Here is a 7,562-nt window from a genome sequence, read left to right on the forward strand (position 1 = left end):
TGCATTGAATTACATTGGAATGCATTGGATGGGATTGGATTGGTTTGGATTGGATTGTATAACCGATGCATCACCACAAGTCTAGCCACAAGCACCACCACCAGCTACACTACCAGCTGTACCATGGTGTAGGTACGGGTATTGCTTTCGCAATTACCGGGCTTAACCAAGCTAAGCCACAGCCAATTTTATTGAGAATGTCATAGCATTAAAATATGAAGTCCGCACTGCCGCTTCTCCTCCTCCGTCACTGCTGCTCGCCGCATACGCTCAGCTTATTGCAGCCACCGTTACTCCATCTTCAGTGACATACTAAGGCACACACACGCGGTGTTGACTCGCTGCATTCCAAAACAACAAAGCGCACCTAACAATTGACGCCAAGCCCGCCAGAGCGATCGGCCATGTCGTACGACCGGCGCACCTCACCTGCAAGTGCACCTGCCAAGTCGGTGATGTCACGTGGTCTCATGACGTCACAAACTCCGGCGACAAATCAGCGAATCTTATGACAGCCGACTCCGGACGCCATCGGAATTTTCTCCTATGGAGGTGTCCATGCCATGATTACTGTGGCTCTAACATTATCTGTGTGCAGCAGACGAGGAGCATTAGGTCACGAAATACTGCGTTGCGGACGAGGTCGCCGCCTAGACCTGAAGTCCTTCGCACAGCTGCTGAGACGTTAATGTCAACAAGCAAACGTTGAGCGCTAAGCCTTGATCGGATATGGATCGACCAATGAATTAATGCATGAACAATGCAATCAATCAATTAATCAATCAATTGGCTGGCCGACTGCCAGGTCGGTCGGCCAGTTGAATCAGACGATTCTTCGATTGATCGAAAATTCAATCCGTTGCTCAGCCAGCCGATAGAGACTGGTTATAAACAAGCAATAAATCAGCCATCAAGTCATTCGACATGTCGGTCGGTCGGTCGGTCGGTCGGTCGGTCGGTCGGTCGTACCTAGACCTGCCTGTCAGCTTGCCATACACACGCAATTCACGCTGTATAACACAACGAAGCCCGAAAGAAAGCTCCAGCCTTCGACGAGGGCTGCCTGAGCGCTCGGGGGCAGCACAGGCAGAGGGTTGTATAACGGTTACGGTGCCATCGCGGGCCCCGTGCGCTCCGACGCGTGTGCTCGGAGCGGCCGTGGCACTGGCCGCCTTCGGCGGCTGTCACGTGTCTCCGGAGCGAAGCCGTCCGCACCGCCGAGGGCGAGGCGGCATTAAAAACAGGGGGTCTGGGCGGCACGCGAGGGGAACTGCGGTAAGTTCGTCGTGTTCGCGGCTTCGCGTTAGGACATCACAGTGAGAGAAGGTTGAGCTCAGCGACCTTCAACGAAGACGGGCTTCAGAGGTATGACTCGGCGGCGAACACTTGCTCTGTGTCGCACGTTGCCATCCCTTCCCGTCCGACGTTACGGTGCGCGCGTGTTTCGAAAGCAGTGGCGACGCTCCTCCTCCTGCTTTCGACTCACTCGCTACTCGGGGGCTCTATTCGCGACCGTCTTTTGTAAGGTGAAGGGGAAACTGGGGAATACCACGTGTGACCCCCTTCACGAGTGAGTCTGTCGGGCGCCGGTTATGGAGGGATGACAGTATAAAGGAAAATCTCGTTTCATAAACTTTTTTCATTTCTTCTAGCGCCACCATCTTTGTTGCCCTAAAGAACGGTTCCAGTTCCCGCAGTACGCAACGAGTAGCAAGAGGCGTTACAGCGGTGTCTGTTTAGTTTTATGTCAGAGGAAGAGCAATGGAAAGCACGAAGCCGTGGTGGCCTTGTACGGGCCGAGGCGTAATGCAAAACAGCCCGAGCGCGTTACCAGGTGCGTGTTAAGGAACGCCAGGTGTTCGCAATCAGTCCGAAAACCTGCTCTATGGTGTCTCTCGTCGGTCACAGCGTTGTTCGGCACGTAACAAACAAACAAACAAACAAACAAACAAACAAACAAACAAACAAACAAACAAACAAACAAACAAACAAACAAACAAACAAACAAACAAACAAACAAACAAACAAACAAACAAACAAAAACAAGCAAACAAAGAAAAATAAGCAAACAAACAAACAAATTATCAATCAAATAATCAAACAAATAAAGTAAACATGAAGGGCTAGAATGTTTGCGGTGATCACTTCAGAACAGTCCCGAACACGTGAGCGGGTCATACATTCGCGCGCCGGTGCCAAAGAGTCGTGAAATGCAGTACAAAAAGCTCAGTGATGGTCTTGAAGCTGTCGAGTTGTGTGGGAGCGAAAGCTCCGAAGAATTGCCAGAAACTTTCGATACTAACTTCAAAGTTTACAGTTATCGGGTCATGACCCTTTTTATTAGTTTAACAGAACCTACAGGAGACAAATCAAACAGCGAATATGGCTGTGGTATCGCATTAGCCAAAAGGAAAAAAAAAATAGCACCTCGTTGGGTGCTCAGCATGAATCGGCACCAAGGCGACGGACGTTTCAACTCCTCCACTATGATACAGAATGATAGATCTGAAACTAGTATCGATCTACATGTATCGATCTATACTGACAGAATGCATCTTCCAAAAACGTGTAATTTCCGGGCTGTCAATTTTGCAGTTTGAGCTTCCAAAAATCCATATTGCAGATTTTGGTACCTACCAAGCAGCGCAACGACAACTATCTGCTACCCCATTTCGGAATACTCTTTCCTGGTCTCAGTCAGTAAGCCTAAGCAACTTCAACTTTGCCACAGATTATAGTAACGCTCTGGGTGGCTAGTAATTCTTTTGTTCTGAGCTTGTGTATTCTTGGACTTCAAGCAGACTGGCGGAGGAAAACTATTGCTAAGCCTCACAAAACACCGCGAAGTGTTCTAGACCTTCTCGGGTTCATCCACCGAACGCCATAATCAGTTAACCACCGCTACCGCCTTGACTGCAGGCAAGAGGCCTTTTGCGTTCTGGCGCAAGTGTTCTGGATATTATATTTCGCCTATATTCCCCCCAAAAAAGCTCCCAGAGGGAAAACAGTACAAAATCATCAGGAATGCGACATATGTGACGCCACATTGCGGGACAAGAAGGCAGAGTCATACGTAACAGTCATGATACTAGGGTTTTCGGGAGACCGTACAAACAATCCAACGGCGTGCCATTTCCTTTACCTGAAATCGGCGGTAAGAAAGACGGGGGGGACAACAGTTAAGGGCAAAAGCGACAACATTCTGGGCTAGAACCAGAATTGATTCGGGGAGATGGTACAAAGGCAAGGAGGGAAGAAGGGGACGTCGAAAAGGGATACACAGAAGAAACGAGAAAGAGAGAGAGGATGCGATGCGACAACAGGTTTCCCCATCAAGAGGAAATAGAAGGGTTGATAGGGAAGCTCGGCGCAGGATAGGATACCAGTTGGGGATGGAAAGGGAGCGTGAGTGCAGAGAGAGGGTTTTCTGGAGTTGCACAGTTTAGGGAGAATGGGGAAAACGACGAGAGTGGAGAGGAACAGAGAAATTCCGGTTGAAAGATAGGGAGAGTGAGAGAGAAGGAAGGAGTGAAGACGGCGAAAAAGGTAACACACACTCGTCGGAGAGAAAGCGCTACGGGAAAAACAGGAGGAAGGGAGAAAGGCAGCAGGGAAGTGACGAAATGTACGGAGACAAATGAGCCCCACGTTGGGCGCCAGTTGTCGGGCGTAGGCGGTTTCGTTCCTGTACTGCCCTCGAGGAAGGTGCAGTTCCTTCAGACCGCCCTGGAAAAGCAGAAGCAGCTTGAAAGGACAAACGGTGCAAGCATCCGGTGAGAAAGAAGAAAACAAGGGAAGCGTGCAGAAGGAGAAAAACACTGAAGAGGGTGAGGGGGCTGTTAACCGAAAACAGGAACGCCAACGGGAAAAAAAAAACCGCGTGATGAACGAAGCGGGCCCGCGGAAATGTTTCAGTGTATTTCTTCCTTTCTCTAGAAAAACATAGACGGCTGGAATGTTTCAATGAAGGAAAAGAATATTCAGCGAAGAAATAGCGGCCGTGAGAAACGGTCGAAGCCGAAATAAAGGTAACTGGTACAGCTCGGCGAGTGAAAACAAGGGATTAAGAAAACAGGGAGGAAAAAAATGCCCTGGAAGGCAGGCCATAAACACGGGGAACCGACCGGGAAAGTGGGGAGGGAGGAGGGAAAGAAAGGAGAGGGAAAGGAAGCGCTCCGCTCTTGTTCGTTTTTCGCGCGCGACGGTTGCCAAGGCAACAGACACGCGTTCGGGCCGAGGCCCTTTGCGACGGAGACGGCCGGTCAAAACAAGCGCCCATCTTTGTTTGTGGTTGGCGGGAGGCCCGCTGTCGAGACACGTAACGGAGCGACCGTGCGCCGATTTCGGACGCGTCCTGTTGCTCGCGACGGAACGGTCGAAGTCAATGACGTCCCATCCGGTCGTTAAGCGTTCGCTCATACTGTCAAGCAAATAGTACGAGAACGTACTTGCGTGCTGAACAGCTATGTGCATGTATAGCTTCATGCTTCTGTGATAGCTTTGATACCGCGAGAGCAAACGGGGACAAAAAAGCTTTTAGTCGGGGAAGCAGCGTTCACACTTAGACACAGGCGAAGTGTATAAACGTAAAGTTTACTGAGGTACATGTACAGCCTTTGTCAAAAGTTTAGAGCACGGGGGGTTTGCTTCTGAGCCCTATTGTGGCGCTCCTGTAGGACTCAGGTAAGTCCCATGCATCTTGGGGAGCAGGACCAAAAATGTTCTTGCCTTCAGGAGATTTGGGACGCTGAGGACGCATTACGGGCAAAGCAGTGTGGCCCAGAAGCAAACCCCCTGGGCTCTAAACTTCTGACAAAGGCTGTAAGTCAAGGAACGCAGCGGCAACTGGATTTATCCCGGAGTGTTCCACTGTACGCTGTGTCTCACAGGCCGTTGCTTCGGCTGGTAAAGCCCATTAACTAATCTCGATGCTTACGTAACCTCAACAAGAAAGAACGGTTTATCGGTCGTCTTTAGCGCCTCCGTGCTTTTCTGACCCGTTAGTGAGAGCTGCGACGCGGTAAGCAGCATGAAAAAAAAATGGGGCAAATATAAAACGGCATTCTCACGCGACAACGCTAATCCTAACCTGGGAGCCCTTTTCTGTCGCCTTTTGTGTTTGCGCGCCAGTTACCACGCCGTAGTTGTTGTTAAACTAGCTCTAACCAACCGCAACTTTCTTCTCTAGTCGGAAAAGCAGCCTTATACCTCTCCAGGAGCTCTACATGTAGCCGTTGGCGCGAGGCTCTTAAACATTTTATGACGAATTCCAGTCGGCGTTCGGGAGCAAATTTTCTTGCTCCATGAACCAGAACTAGCGTTTCAATGGGCGATTTGCATTGAGAACCTGGGTTCAATCGTGTATAAGTAGCAACTCCCTCTGCGACGGATCGCCCCGCTTTGCTCCGCGCAGACCGGAGCGCATCTTGTGTTCCATTCGCCGATTTAGATATTCCGACACTGCGCGGAATTTTCCGTCCCCCCCCCCCCCCCCCCCCCCGAGCTGTGCTCTGGATCGCCGACTGAAATTGGCAGTTAGGGAGGCGTATGTGCTTACGTCACGTCACAGCCGAGCCAGGTTTACACAGCGCCTTTAGGCAGTTCCCAGTAACTAACTAGTTGCATAGCACGAAGCGCTTTGCGGGCATGATACCACTGTGTGCAGTCTGTATGCTCTAAAAACGAATGCGTCTAGATGGAGGCAAAATACAGTAAGTACTCCCTTTTATAAATTGTAGTGCGCTAGAGGGCAGCTTACTCCCCTATTACCGCCTTCTTTTTAGAGTGTAGCACGTCGAGGGTAAAGGGATAAGTGGGTACAGGCAGAAAAGTGTTGGGTGTCTGTTTCTTTTTGCCTTGAAGATGCCTAGTGCCTAGTGATCATGAAAATGAACGCAAAACACTAGTCTGCAGCGTGAATAAATAATTAAAAACAATTAATTACCGGCACTTTCAGTCTCGGTAGGCGCCAGCGCTGAAGTCTACTTTGCCGCCACAGTCGACGGGCCGTCCTGGACTACCACAATTCTGATGACGTGGGCGTAGCCGGCAAACACTGGCTGTTCCTGCGAGCAAACAGTGGATTCGGTGACGTCACAATAATTGGGGCAAGTACACGTTGACGTCACTCGATGTGGGCGGAAATGCCCAGCGCCTCCTCGGAAAACATTCAAAATGACATGTTCCACGCAACGCTTGCGACTGATACTTGCTGAAAGCATCTCCTCACGACTTAAAACTAATCATATCGCTTGTTTGCGTTCGAAGTGTTATGTCTGCACCTTTTAAACGTTCCGCAAGGGCTAGCACAGACCGATGCTGCTTGAAGATATGCGAACAGCTAGCAAAAGTGTTGCTTCCAGCATGTTCCACATGTTTGCTGAAGTGCCAGGCTTAGCGCGGTACTTGATTTGTTCCGGCGGACGACAAAACCCGTTCGCACGGCAGAACTACGAGTATACTGCAGGATTACGTGCGCAAGGCATATATGAATACAGCACTGAAACTAATGAGCAGGAAGCTACGGTTTTTATTGCTATGTAAAAGCATGAAGATTTCGTTCAGGAGCATTATAAGCAGACGTTGGGAAGGCAAAGCGCCGGAAGCAGACGTGCTTTGAGCGGTAATGTTGATACCCAGTTAAGGTATTTCTTTTATTCACGGCAATTATCTTTCAGGTATCGCTTTTTAATGCCTTCATCGCTCTACACTCATGCACCCAATCATATCAGCCTGCTAATCCAATCCTTGATGCATTTTTTTTTTGCAAGATTCCTAACGGACTGGAAAGAAGTCTGAGGAGAACGTAAATTTTATGCCTGAAAGAAATTTCGTTTTGATATCCAGATGACCCTACAATCCCCAAATAAACCTCTAGACAACGGGCACATGTACAGGTCGCTTTAGGTGTTGAAATACCATATAACGGATATAACGGAGGAACGACTTAACCAGTTCGTTCACCGCAATCCACTGCCCATGAAGAGACGTGCATTATTACGACGCCCCCGTTTGATCAATATGTAGCCTTCGGCGTGGAACGAACGGCGCGGAGATTTTTTATTGCCAATAAATGGCTCCGCAGGGGCTAAACGAAAAAAGAAACAATGCCACCTGGCGCCCTTACTCAAAGCTTATGCAAGGCAGGCGTTGCATCAAAGAACGAATAATGTACGTCCTCCGGAGCGGCGAATTTATTGCCACTTTGAGCGAGCGTCACCCGCGGTTAGCGTCACTTGTTTGCTGTAAACAAGTTACGCGCCGGGGTTCAGTGAAACTGCCTGCGGAGTGCACTAGCGACGAGAGTTGAGCGAGTCAGGCGGTCGCGGGGTTTATTTATATATATAGGTGGATTTTTCGCGTTGAATATTTCACGTTTTCGACACATCAGCAGCGCCTGTGTGCAGGCTTATTTAATAACATCAAAAAGGGGTGCCTCAGCAGCACTATCCCTTACTGAAAAGTTTTAGACAGTCTATAGAGTGCTTATAGACTTTTGTCTATAAAGTCTATAGACTGTCTATAGACAAATCTTAGAGAACAGTCTATAGGCAATACGAATA

At 49.3% G+C, this 7,562-nt stretch overlaps 1 protein-coding gene across 1 annotated transcript in view; it reads right to left on the reverse strand.

Annotated features, from left to right (window-relative positions):
* The window catches only part of vri (nuclear factor interleukin-3-regulated vrille), a 90,686-nt gene extending 84,619 nt beyond the window's left edge, over positions 1-6,067 (reverse strand). Inside the window, exon 1 of the mRNA XM_089588370.1 lies at positions 5,945-6,067. The gene's annotated coding sequence lies outside the window, so the exon portion shown is untranslated. The remainder of the gene's footprint in view (positions 1-5,944) is intronic.
* Between the last annotated feature and the right edge of the window lie 1,495 nt (positions 6,068-7,562).

The sequence above is a fragment of the Amblyomma mixtum genome, chromosome 1 (genome assembly GCF_055824585.1).
Source record: "Amblyomma mixtum isolate Tamu chromosome 1, ASM5582458v1, whole genome shotgun sequence".
NCBI classification, from domain to species: Eukaryota; Metazoa; Arthropoda; class Arachnida; order Ixodida; family Ixodidae; genus Amblyomma; species Amblyomma mixtum.